Raw genomic sequence first — 14,329 nt, forward strand, 5'->3', positions numbered from 1 at the left:
GCCGGCGCCCCGCCGCGCCCACGCGCCCGTGCGTTCGGGCGGGCGCTCACGCCCGCACCCGTGCGCCCGATAACCAGCTCCAGTGGCCAGATGGGCCACTGCCAGCGGGGCCCCTTGCCCTTGTTTATTAAAAAAAGAAATGTTTTAAAAATATATTAATAAAAATAATAAATTAATTAGTTAAACGCTTAATTAACTTAATTAATTAATCTGAATTAACCTAATGAACTATATTAGTTAGTTAAATCTGTAATTAGTTGGGTAAGTGAATGGCAGGCGGGCCCTGGTTGACAGGTTGACTAGTCAACCGACTGGTTGACTGGTGATGTCATGATGACATCATGCGGATGTCATTACTCATTTATGTCAAATTTAGTAATTAATAATAAATTGAGAATATTGTTTAAATCTTTGGAAAATCATAGAAAATAATCTGTAACTCGGATGAAAAAGTTTTATACATGAAAGTTGCTCAGATCAACGAGACGAATCCGAATACGCAGCCCGTTCGTCTACCACACGTCCCTATCATAGCGAACATGCAATCCCCCCCCCCATTTCATCTGTCCGAAAATGCCAAACTTCGGGAAGACATTCTCGGATGTTTTCCCCCTTCGCCTGTATCGCGTAGCACCGCGTTAGAACACCGTAGCTATGTTTGTAGTCCTGTCATGCATCTATTTGCTTGTATTTACTGTTTCTACCCCCTCTTCTCTCCGGTAGACCCCGAGACCGATGCTGATGCCGCTGTGATCGACTACGTCGACAACGACCCTTCTTCCCTTTCATCGGAGCTTCCAGGCAAGCCCCCCCTTTTATCATCCCGATATCGCCCATTCCATTCTCTCATGCTTGCATTAGATTTTGCTACTGTTATTGTTTGCTCCTATTCTGATGCATAGCCTGCTTTTGTAACATGTTGTTGTACCTTACCTGCTTATACTAAACTGCTTAGTATAGGTAGGTTAGTGATCCATCGGTGACCCCCAACTTGTCCTTGTTGCCCCTGCTTCATCATCGATGCCTCGATCAACGTGATCGATGACCAGAGCCCGACACCTCACATCACATCACGCCCCTTTAGTTGCTCGACTCTGCAGAGCTACTATCGAGTGCCGAGGGTGATCCCTCATAATGCACTCCTGATGATAATTCTGTAGTGTAGCTATTCGGTCGTGGTCAACAAGGGTGGTTCCTCTTTCCCCATTCCCGATACGGCTCTGTCGTGCAACACCTCAAGTGTGAACCTTGAGGGTGGATCCTCTTACGTTCACCTTGATGGTTACAGCGAGTGGAATCCACCGTGGGTGATTCCTCGGGTTTTCCCCTTGATGTTTGGAAACACGGTTACCTTGACTTTACTTGAGACCATTGTTGAAGTCGGGTCGGCCCTGAGGGGTACCCGCGAGTTGATGTGAAAGTCGGGCGGGCCCGTAGAGCACCCGCGAGTTTTCTACGTGGCACGGCCGGGCAGTCTGGGCCCTTGCCGTAAGTCCATGAGATGGGGCGACGTGGTCACATTAATCGTGAGTCTCTGCTCGTCTCCGCGAGCCCCCAATGCACTAACAGGTTTGGGTATTTGTTCTGAGTTGGCCTCTGGCCTTTACACACTAACCACCACGTGAGAATAGATATGGGCCTCGACGTCGCAGTATTAGCCGAAGCTTTGTCAGACGGCCAGTTCAGCATTGTGGCACGGCTGGGCCGGCACCATCCTGTATAGGTGGAGCCTGGTCCGCCCTGCTCGCAACGACCCGGACTGCAACGGGCGATGGGCCCAGACCCCGGAGTGCTTATGTAGACTGGCGGGGACCTCTCTGCTGAGCCTAGGTAGGGCTACGACGTGTTGATCTTCCGAGGCCGGGCATGACCCAGGAAGTGTGTCCGGCCAGAGTGATCGAGCGTGTTGGGTAACGTGGTGCACCCCTGCAGGGAAGATATATATTCGAATACCGTGTCCACGGTAATGGACATTCAGACTTGTATCCCGATCTATTACAAATAGAACTGGTTACTTGAGACATGTGATGGATATGTGGCTCCGGGGTTGCTTTCTCGTAGGGAGTCGAGGAAGGATCTCTGGGCGTTGATACTACAACATGTTTGTTAAATATAAACTGCTATTCTTTACTCTTCCACATGCTGCAAGATGCTTGGAGCTGCTTGAAGATGCTAGTCTTCGATAGGCTAGGCCTTCCCCTCTATTCTGGCTTTCTGCAGTTCAGTCCACAGATACAGCCCTTCCATTTGATACCAATGCATACTTAGTATAGATCTGATGCTTGCGAGTACTTTGGATGAGTACTCACGGTTGCTTTGCTACCCATTTTCCCCCTTCCTTCTTCTTTCTGGTTGATGCAACCAGATGGTGGATCCCTGGAGTCAGATGCCACTGCCGACGGATGCTACTACGTGGAGACCGCCGATGACCGGGAGTAGTTAGGAGGTCCCAGGCAGGAGGCCTTGCCTCTTCGATCGTGTTGCTTTTGTGCTAGCCTTCTGTTTAACTTATGTCTGTACTCAGATATTGTTGCTTCCACTGACTCTTGTGTATCAAGCTTGTATTCGAGCCCTCGAGGCCCCTGGCTTGTAATATGAAGCTTGTATTATTTCAATTTGTGTCTAGAGTTGTGTTGTGATATCTTCCCGTGAGTCTCTGATCTTGATCGTACACATTTGCGTGTATGATTAGTGTACGGTCGAATTGGGGGCGTCACAAAATAGGCGAAAGAAGTCGGTCAGGGGAGCCACGAGGGGCCCATGAGGGTGGGGGCACGCCTAGGGGGGTAGGGCATGCCTCCCTGCCTCGTGGCTTCCTCGAAGCTTCCCTGACGTCTACTCCAAGTCTCCTGGATTGCTTCCGTTCCAAGAATAACTCTTCCGAAGGTTTCATTCCGTTTGGACTCCGTTTGATATTCCTTTTCTTCGAAACACTGAAATAGGCAAGAAAACAGCAATTTGGGTGGGCCTCCGGTTAATAGGTTAGTCCAAAAATAATATAAAAGTGTTTAGTAAAGCCCATAAACATCCAAAACAGATAATATAATAGCATGAATACTTCATAAATTATAGATACGTTGGAGACGTTTCATCGAGGTGGTGCGCTGTCCGGATGGCTTCTTCCTTCATCAGCGGAAGTACGCTCATGAGCTCCTGGAGCGCGCTGTCATGCTTAACTGCAAGCCCGCTACTACACCTGTTGATATGAAGGCCAAGCTTTCTGCCACGGATGGTTCTCTTGCTTCGGATGCTGCTTTCTATTGGTCTATTGTTGGTGCTCTTCAGTACCTCACTTTGACTCGACCGGAGATCCAGTATGCCATGCAGCAGGTGTGTCTTCATATGCATGCTCCTCGAAACGTTCACTGGGCTGCTGTCAAGCGGATTATCCGCTATGTCTGCGGCACTATGGATCTTGGCGTCACGCTTCATGCCTCCACCGACACCGCCCTCACCGCCTACTCCGATGCAGACTGGGCGGGCTGCCCTGTCACTCGTCGCTCCACCTCGGGCTATTGTGTCTACCTTGGACCCTCACTTATCTCGTGGTCATCCAAGCGGCAGCCTACGGTCTCTCGTTCCAGTGCCGAGGCTGAGTATCGTGCGGTGGCCAACGCCGTCGCCGAGTGTTCATGGCTTCGCCAGCTGCTTCAGGAGCTCTCTTGCCCTGTTGACCATGCCACAGTGGTCTACTGCGACAACATCTCGGCGGTCTACCACTCCGCTAACCCGGTGCATCATTGACGGACCAAGCATATTGAGTTGGATATTCATTTTGTTCGGGAACAGGTGGCCCTTGGCCATAGTCGTGTTTTACACGTCCCTACTTCCCAACAATTTGCAGATATCATGATCAAGGGCTTGCCTACGGCGTCATTTGAGGAGTTCCGGTCCAGTCTTTGCGTCAGCCACGGTGCCACTTCGACTGCGGGTGGGGGTGGGGGGGTGGGGGTGTTGAGTATATGTGTTGTACATATTTGTGTATTGGGCCCACCTCCTAATTGCCTTGTATAGTTGAGGTCGTGGCCTACTCCTGTACATCATATATACGTGTGTTTGTACCTGAGGAATACAACACGTAATTCCCATAACATACAGCCGCATCCACGTCGTCGCCCCCACAGCCGCCACCGACACCGCCCAACTCTAGCTGCCCATCGTTGCCTCCTATGGCCTGTATTTGCGCAGCTGCTTCGACACTTTGGATTCTTGTAACAAACTTCTTATCGAGAGAGTTCCTTTGTGTGAGGCTACTAAGTTGTTATTTGAATTATTGGCTTTTATGCAATAGTGGCTGGCGCTCACTAAACGGTGAGATTGGGGAGCTCTTGACACCATGATCGATTGTCTTTGGAAGGTTGCATGTCATATCTCCACTACCACGTAACTTCTCGACATCGCTGGACGGTGTCTTTTGTGCTTCTATTCCGTTACCTTGGGCATTGTTGCTTTATCTATTAAGTGAGGGAAAAGCATATTTCCAAAACGTATTGCCCGTAGACTATAATTGCACAAAACACCATTATCTCACCCAACTTAGTGTAACTTAGTCAAAGTAATCTCTACATGGAGCATCTACACTCCTCATTTTTAGCAGACCTCCTTGTTCTGTCTTTTTTTTTTGCAGAAGAGCGCAGGAAGTCAGATGATTACATCAGTAGAATATCAGCGAAGTAGGGTCACTCAGGAATTATTACTGTTTAATAGACAATAGTACACACACCACTTCTGATTTTAGAGGCACTGCTTAATAGACAATAGTACACACGGCATTTCTGGTTTTAGAGGCAACTCAAGCAGGAGGGGAGTTCAGGCAGCGTAAGTACAGCGGCACCGAGTCCCTCGCGCACTACTAGGAAAAAACTTATACACAGAGACTTATCAGTAGCGCTTGTTAAAATAAAGCGCTACTACTAAGTAACAGTAGCGCGTGACGAAGCAGAACGCTACTGCTACCCGAATGGCAGTAGCGCTTACCCCATAAAACACGCTGAAACATCGTGGATGTCGCCTAGAGGGGGGGTGAATAGGCGCTTTAAAATAATTACGGTTGGCTTGAACAAATGCGGAATAAACCTAGCGGTTAATTTGACAAGCACAAAACCTACAACAACTAGGCTCACCTATGTGCACCAACAACTTATGCTAAGCAAGATAAACAACTAAGTGATAGCAAGATATATGACAAGAAACAATATGGCTATCACAAAGTAAAGTGCATAAGTAAAGGGTTCGGGTAAGAGATAACCGAGACACGTGGAGACGACGATGTATCCCGAAGTTCACACCCTTGCGGATGCTAATCTTCGTTTGGAGCGGTGTGGAGGCACAATGCTCCCCAAGAAGCCACTAGGGCCACCGTAATCTCCTCACGCCCTCGCACAATGCAAGATGCCGTGATTCCACTAAGGGACCCTTGAGGGCGGTCACCGAACCCGTACAAATGGCAACCCTTGGGGGCGGTCACCGAACCCGTACACTTTGGCAACCCTTGGGGGCGGTCACCGGAACCCGTCAAATTGCTCGGGGCGATCTCCACAACCTAATTGGAGACCCCGACGATTTCCCGGAGCTTTACACCACAATGATTGAGCTCCGAACACCACCAACCGTCTAGGGCGCCCAAGCACCCAAGAGGAACAAGCTCAAGGGCACCAAGCACCCAAGAGTAATAAGCTTCTCAACTTGTAACTTCCACGTATCACCGTGGAGAACTCAAACCGATGCACCAAATGCAATGGAAAGGGCACATGGAGTGCCCAAGTCCTTCTCTCTCAAATCCCACCGAAGCAACTAATGCTAGGGAGGAAAATGAGAGGAAGAACAAGAAGGAGAACACCAAGAACTCCAAGAACTAGATCCAATGGGTTCCCCTCACATAGAGGAGAAAGTGATTGGTGGAAATGTGGATCTAGATCTCCTCTCTCTTTTCCCTCAAAAACTAGCAAGAATCCATGGAGGGATTGAGAGTTAGCAAGCTCGAAGAAGGTCAACAATGGGGGAAGAACACGAGCTCAAGAGATAAGGTTCATTGGGGAAGAAGACCTCCTTATATAGTGGGGGGAACAATCCAACCGTTACCCCCACTTCAGCCCCGCAGAGAGCGGTACTACCGCTTGGCAAGCGGTACTACCGCTTGCCCCTATAAGCGGTACTACCGCTCCCCCTCGCGGTACTGCCGCTGGGCCCAGAGCGGTACTACCACGGTGCCAGGGCGGTACTACCGCATACGAGCGGTACAACGGCCCCCACTGCCGTGGCCAGTACCGTAAAACCCGACACGAAAAAAGACCCCTCGAATCGAGGCGGTACTAGCACGAGACCGCAGCGGTACTACGGCTGGGGGCTACCAGCGGTACTACCGCTCTGGAGCGGTACTACCGCTCTAGAGCGGTATTACCGCTTGTAGCACTCAAGCGGTACTGCCGCTCCGGCCCGCGGTACTACCGCAAGGAAACCAAAACTGCCATAACTTCTGCATATGAGCTCCGAATTGAGCAAACTCAAGCTTGTTGGATAGAGGACGACGAGTAGCATCAAAACAGCGACCGGTAAAATAGAAAACCTATCAAGAGCAAACCTTTGCCTTGCACATGGTCCACTTGAGCTAGATGATGACGATCTTGACTCCCTCAAGTTGGACCACCTTTCTTGGTTGCGTTGGCTCGATGAAGACTAGTTGATTGCTCCCCCATGCTCCACTATGGGTGAGCCACTCTTCTGCACATCTTCACAAGTCCATTGTCACCACAATGGACGGCAAGCTTCAAGCATTTGATTTCTTCATGATGCTTCACTTGAACTTGCACACCGCAACATCTTCACAAGTCCATTGTCACCACAATGGACGGCAAGCTTCAAGCATTTGATCTCTTCATGATGCTTCACTTGAACTTGCACACCGCAACCTAACCCCACAAAGAACTCTCACGAAGATCATGGGTTAGTACACAAAGCGTAATTGATAATGCTCACCACACCATGGGATCGCTTGATCCCTCTCGGTACATCTTGTGCGCTTTGTGTGTTGATCAACTTGATTCACTCTTGACTTAGTCTTGATCAACCTTGACTCTTTCCAACTCTCTTCATTTGGATGATGTCTTGAAGGTAAACATGAATGATCACACAATCTTCTTCTTCAAGACATGCTTGCAATAAGCTCAACTCTCACATGACCAATCTTTGGATAATACCTTAATAACACCTTGGTCACCACATAAACTCCTTGAAACCAACACATGGACTTCAAGAAATGCCTATGGACAAATCCTTCAAATATAACTCAAGGCAACCATTAGTCCATAGAGATTGTCATCAATTACCAAAACCAAACATGGGGGCACCGCATGTTCTTTCACACGCTGCTACTATGACTGTTCTAACCGTTGCTGCCAAGCTTGGTATAGTAGTAGCACCCTGCTACAAACCGCGCTACTGCTAACAAAATAGTACCAGCGCGTTTTAAGGCGACAGTGCTGCAACTAACAAAAGGAAAAGAAAAGAAAAAAAGGAAAGGAAAAAATAAAAGGAAAATTAAAGAAAAAGAAAAAGTGAAAGCAATAGCAGCAGCGCGTTTTGACAAAAGCGCTATAGCACGTTTTCGCAAACAAGTGTTGTAGCTAACTTATCTATAGCAGTAGCGCGTGTTGGCTAAAAGCGCTACTACTAAGTTTGACTTGCCCCTGCGCGGGCGTCCCTTTTTCCCCCAATTCCCCATTCTTCTCGCGTCTCCCCAACCTCTCCCTCGCTGCCCCTGCTCCTCGCCGCCCCTGCCTCCCTCGCTGTCACCGGAGCCGCCACCGGAGCCGCGTGCCCTCGGAGCTATCCTCGTCCGCTCCTCGTCGCCCCTGCTCCCTCGTCGCCCTGCCTCCGTCGCCGCCACCGGAGCCGCGCGCCCCTGGAGCCACCCTCGTCTGCTCCTCGCCGCCCCTGCCTCCCTCGGCGCCCTCCTCTCTGTAAGCCCCACCCTCCTCTCTAGGTTAATTAACTTAGGTGAATTTAGTTATGAACCCTAGGAATTAGCTAGGTTAAGTAGGTTAACTAGGTAGGTTAATTTGGTTGACTAACTAGGTTAACTAACTAGGTTAACTAGCTAGGTTAACTAGCTAGGTTAACTAACTAGCTTAACTAGCTAGGTTAATTAGGTTCATTAGGTTAACTAGCTAAGTAAACTAGGTTGGCTAGGTTAGAGAGAAAAATTAGTTAGAGCAAATATTTAGTTAGGGCACTAGGGTTTAACTAGGGCAGTAGGGTTTTAGAGCAAAAAATTAGTTAGGGCAGTAGGGTTTAGTCATGGTTTCTGTTTTCATAGTTGTTTTTTAGAAGAACAAAATGAAGAAAATTTTGCAGCAGTGCTGCTAGTAGTATATATAGTGGTACTAGTAGATGTTAATTAGGTTAGGGCAGTAGTGGTACTAGTAGATGTTAATTAGATGTTTTTTAGTTAGGGAAGTATGGTTTTACTAGGTTAATAAGGTGAAGTTAAATGAATGACCTGAATGAATGAATTAGTAGTTAACTAAATTTTTAGGACAAATTTGTATATGCTTAAGTAGCTAGCTAAGGTTCATCTAATTAGTTAGTACTTGTTGATGCTTAAGTACTAGGGCAGTAGGGTTAGGGCAGTAGGGTTTAACTAGATGTTAATTAGGGCAAAAGGGTTTATAGTTTGAAATTTGTGTAGATTTTCTTGAAGTCTCAAATGAAGTGGTCATGTTATATGCGAATTCCTCAATAGTGTTTGCTGATGTTTATGTACGGTTGTAGTTGCTTATGTATATGTTCTTAAGTGGTCCTGTTGTATGCAAAATTGAAGTGGTTCGATTGTGCCCAAGTGGCATTTTGTTGTTTCCAGGGAATGAAGCCGAGTGGCCTATGTTTTTCCGGAATGTTGATTCATTTCTGTTCCAGCAAATTTCAGGTGCTCGATTTGTCCACTTTTTAGCAAAGGTCATGCCAAAAAAATTCGTGAATTTCGGCATGAGTTGTGCTACAAACTAGGACATATCGAGTGCCCGGGATTTGCCGCACCGGGAAGGAATCAACGTTCCTGCAAAACATAGGCCTTTTTTATGTCATTGTTCATTTTATTAGGTTTAGAATTAATTGACTAGATTTAATCATAGGAAACATGGCTAGCAACGATGAAGGACAGTGTTCTGGTGATTGCAACGTCTACGAGGCGGCATACGCTTAGTTGAACCTTCTCGATGAGCAACGGTTGTTGCAGGGCCCACCTGTCACATCCGAGACTGAGACCGACATCAAGATCGGCGCCGAGACTGGCGCTGAGACCCAGACCGGCACCAGGACTGGCACCAAGACTGGCGAAGCCGGTATAGAACCGAAACCGAAGAGCAGACATCGACGCCCAAACCAGCTCATCACTACTAGACTGGTGGTCACGGAGGTGGACTCCGGCAATTTTGAGCCAACACAGCCTGAGGAAGCACGTGCGTGCTACGGCAATCAAATAGGTTGCATCGTATGGACAGCCGCCACCATCAACGATGAGAAACTAAAGAAGATAGAAAATATGGAGCACTCCCTCCTAACAAAGCTAAATCAAATATACTGATCCAGATAAAGACCCGGCAATGAAGAAGATAAACAGACACGCCATGAGAAAGTTTAGCGATGCGTTGTCCGCCTGGAAAGTAAGGGTGAAAGCAAGGATCATCGACAACCCTACTCTGAGATTGTAAAGGATAATCCGACAATTACAGAAGAGCAGTTTGAAATATTCAAGGCGGCTTGCGTTGCCGAAGCTGCCAAAGAAAAGTCAAAGTACATGAAGGGGCTTCAAGAGAGGAACATGGGGTGCCACCACCTCGGAAGCCGTGGTTACGCGGGGAAGAGGCCCATATGGGCCAAGGAGGACGCGGAACGCGGAAGTCTGGGCATCCCAAACCCCTTGTCAGAGTTCACAGTCCCGCAGGAGCGTGACGTCATCAGGGCCCGGTACCATTGGGACCCAGTCAAGAAGGTTTTCGAGACGGACGCGGTCACGACGGAGTTCATGAGACTGTTGGTAATTTTTAATTTACCCCCTAATTTTAGCTTCTGATCAATTCGATTGCACGTTTAGTCATATTTGTAAACGATCCTTGTTCCTTTTGCAGAAAGAGCAGCACAAGCTTGCGGCCGAAAGCGACTCACCGTCCGAGGCGTTGGCGAGGCCCAAGTGGGACACCCCATTCAACCGGGCCTTGAACATATTGAAAGGACTCCCGGTGGACACTCGGCCATCGTATGGACGCGTGCACGGCGTCGGAGACGGCGCCACGTGGAAGAAGTACTACCGTGAGACCACGGAGGAGAGAAAGGAAAGATGGAGGTTAAATGAAGAAAACATCAACAAGAAGGTTGCGATTGCGGTTGATAAGAAATCAGCTGAGACAGTCAAAACAGCGGTAGCTGCCGCAAAAGAGGAGATTGCAGCTTCGTATAATGCCTTGGTTCCGGTTGTCGTCAGTTGGAGCAAGCAAAATCCAAATAAGGATGCAACGGACTTTCCCCTTTACAACTTCTTGGGGAGCAGCTCGACTAGCGTTGCACCAGCACCTGTTCCCGCAGTTGCTCGACTAACGGTGAAGTATCGTTGCCGAGAGCACGACTGGAAGCACCTTCATTGCCTCCTCCCATGTCGGTCATGTTGCCACCCATCGTGTTGCCGTCAAAGCCACCTCCCTTGCCGGTCATGTTGCCTCTGAAGCCGCCCATCGTGTTGCCGCCAAAGCCACCTCCCATGCCGGACATGTTGCCTCCGAAGCCGGCTCCCATGCCACCAAAGCCACCTTACATGTTGCCACCGAAGCCACCTCCCATATTTCCGCCAAATGCACCATTCATGGCACCTCCCATCATGTTCATGTAGCCACCCATGGCACCTCCCATGGCACCTCCCATGCCTCCTCCCATGCCTCCTCCCAAGCCTCCTCCCATGCCTCCTCCCATCATCATTTGCCTCATGAGCATTTGCTTCTTCATGAACATTTCATCACGACAAAGTTCAACATAGGCCTTTGCCTTGGGATCAAGACTAGATATGTCCATGAACATAAACTTGAGTGCCTTCTCCTCGACCATCTTCATCTCCTTGGCCGCGGCCTTTTTCTCCTCTAGTTCCACCTTCCTCTCCTCGGCCGCCGCCCTCTGCCGCTCGACCTCACTCCTCTCCTCTATTTCCTTGAGCTTCAACATTCTTTTTTCTTCGGCATACTCTTTCCTCACCGTGACAATGGCATCAAATCCTTCCTTGGGATCATTGTCTCCGGCCTTGGTTCCCTTCACTTTCTTGTTTCCATCGTGCCTATATGATTTTGTCGCGGAGTGAGGAGTGGGGCTCCTATCCTCACCGGCATCATCTTCTTCATCCTCAATCACCACACTCTTCTTCTTGGAAGCATCAAAAGTCTCTCTAATTTTCCACTTCTCCTCATCCTTGAGCTCTTTGAAGCAATGATGAAAAGTGAAAGCTTTTCCTTTTCTTTTCTTCTTCTCGCCTTTCATGTTCCTCTCTCGAAACAATCCTTGGGCAATCATTTTCTACAATAAAACAACCAACATGTCATCATCAAAATGTGGAACAATCTAATATTTGGAAAAACACGCACGAAGAGGAAATATTTACCAAGTCACTATCACCGCAACCACTTGGGTTCATGCGAGCAAATTTGACAAGCAACCGGCCCACTTTTGGTATTCGGCGTTGATGGTGGACCAACGTTGGCGAAGAGAGTCGCTCGAATGGAAGTGACCACTTGTGTTGCGCTCATCAAAGTAATCCTTGATGCGTTGCTAATAGGTGTTTACCGTTTGGTCGCTTCCAACGGATGCATCTTGAGAGACTTTCTTCCATGCGGTGCATATCAACACATCCTCCGCATTGATATAATTTCCACTTCTTCCCTTCGCAACAAAGCCCTCATCGTCCATGTCAAGATTGTCATCACCATATTGGGTTTCATATTCTTGTGACACATACTCGTGCGACACAAAATCATCATTTGCCACATTTGTCGCGTGCAAAAAAGCTTTGTCATCAAGACTAGAATTGAACGTACAAACATTCAACATCACTTCAATTTGAAACAACAAACGAGAGCACAAAATATTTTTTTTACCTTTGCGACATTTCATCGAACATGTTGGAGGTGGTGGCCGTCGGCGTGGCCGCATCTTCCTCCACGGTCGGTGGTGGCGACGGCGGAGGTGGATGAAAGGCTCCTTGGCTGCTGGAGGACATGGCCGGCCGTAGCTGCGAGTCATCGGCTCGAGCCGCCGCGGCTGCCCTCGAGTTTTTGGCCGGTCGCGCCGCAGTTTCGGCCGTGATTCGCTGGCCGTTTTCGTGCTTTCGTCGCCTTCATAGGAACCGCCTGTTGGGGAAGGCATTAATTTCAAAAAAAATCCTACGATCACGCAAGATCTATCTAGGAGATGCATAGCAACGAGAGGGGAGAGTATGTCCACGTCCCCTCGTAGACCGAAAGCGGAAGCGTTTAGTAACGCGGTTGATGTAGTCGAACTTCTTCGCGATCCAACCAATCCAAGCACCCAACGTACGGCACCTCCGCGTTCAGCACACGTTCAGCTCGATGACGTCCGTCATACTCTTGATCCAGTTGAGGCCGAGGGAGAGTTCTGTCAGCACGACGGCGTGGCGACGGTGATGATGATGTTACCGGCGCAGGGCTTCGCCTAAGCACTACGACGATATGACCGAGGTGTGTAACTGTGGAGGGGGGCACCGCACACGGCTAAAAGATCAACTTGTGTGTTCTAGGGTGCCCCCTGCCCCCGTATATAAAGGAGGGGAGGGGAGGCCGGCCGGCCCTCCTAGGGCGCGCCAGGAGAGGGGAATCCTACTAGGACTCCAAGTCCTAGTAGGTTTCCACCTAAGGAAGAGGGGAAAGAAGGAAGGAAGAGGGGAAATGGAAGGAAAGGGGGGCGCCGCCCCCTTCCCCTGGATCCGGCTTGCCTGCTCCCTCCCCATGCTCCCATCTGTGCTCCCACTTCATCTTACGGCTGTCTTTTTCCCTTTTTCCTTTCTAATCTAATCACCCCCCTGATTTTAAGGGGGTGGGGCCGGGTCTTATTTTGTTCCAATCAAATCAAGCCATGTACGCGGGAGCACGGATGGGCGCACACGCGGGGAGCAGGCAAGTCTCATCCCATTCCCCTAGTCCAATTCGGACGCACTAAGTTCCATCGAGGCCCGTTAGTTCCCCTGGGGGGTTCCGATAACCCGCCGGCACTCCGATAATTATCCTGGGGGGTTCCCCTCTAAGTTCCATCGAGGCCCGTTAGTTCCCCTGGGGGGTTCCGATAACCCGCCGGCACTCCGATAATTATCCGGAACTATCCGGAACACTTCCAGTGTCCGAATAACATGGTTCAATATATCAATCTTTATGTATCGACCATTTCGAGACTCCTCGTCACGTCCGTGATCTCATCCGAGGCTCCGAACAAACTTCGGTCATCAAAACACATAAATCATAATACAAATCGTCATCGAACGTTAAGCATGCGGACCCTACGGGTTCGAGAACTATGTAGACATGACCGAGACACATCTCCGGTCAATAACCAATAGCGGAACCTGGATGCTCATATTGGCTCCTACATATTCCACGAAGATCTTTATCGGTCAAACCGCATGACAACATACGTTGTTCCCTTTGTCATCGGTATGTTACTTGCCCGAGATTCGATCGTCGGTATCATCATACCTAGTTCAATCTCGTTACCAGCAAGTCTCTTTACTCGTTCCGTAATACTTCATCCCGCAACTAACTCATTAGTCACATTTCTTGCAAGGCTTATAGTGATGAGCATTACCGAGAGGGCCCAGAGATACCTCTCCGAAACACGGAGTGACAAATCCTAATCTCGATCTATGCCAACCCAACAAATACCTTTGGAGACACCTGTAGAGCATCTTTATAATCACCCATTTACGTTGTGACGTTTGATAGCACACAAAGTGTTCCTCCGGTATTCAGGAGTTGCATAATCTCATAGTCTGAGGAACATGTATAAGTCATGAAGAAAGCAGTAGCAATGAAACTGTAACGATCATAATGCTAAGCTAACGAATGGGTCTTGTCCATCACATCATTCTCTTGATGTGATCCCGTTCATCAAATGACAACACATGTCTATGGTTAGGAAACATAGCCATCTTTGATAAACGAGCTAATCAAGTAGAGGCATACTAGGGACACTTATATTTTGTTTATGTATTCACACATGTACTAAGTTTCCAGTTAATACAATTCTAGCATGAATAATAAACATTTATCATGAAATAAGGAAATAAATA

The sequence above is a fragment of the Triticum aestivum genome, chromosome 6D (assembly GCF_018294505.1).
Source record: "Triticum aestivum cultivar Chinese Spring chromosome 6D, IWGSC CS RefSeq v2.1, whole genome shotgun sequence".
Classification (NCBI taxonomy): domain Eukaryota; kingdom Viridiplantae; phylum Streptophyta; class Magnoliopsida; order Poales; family Poaceae; genus Triticum; species Triticum aestivum.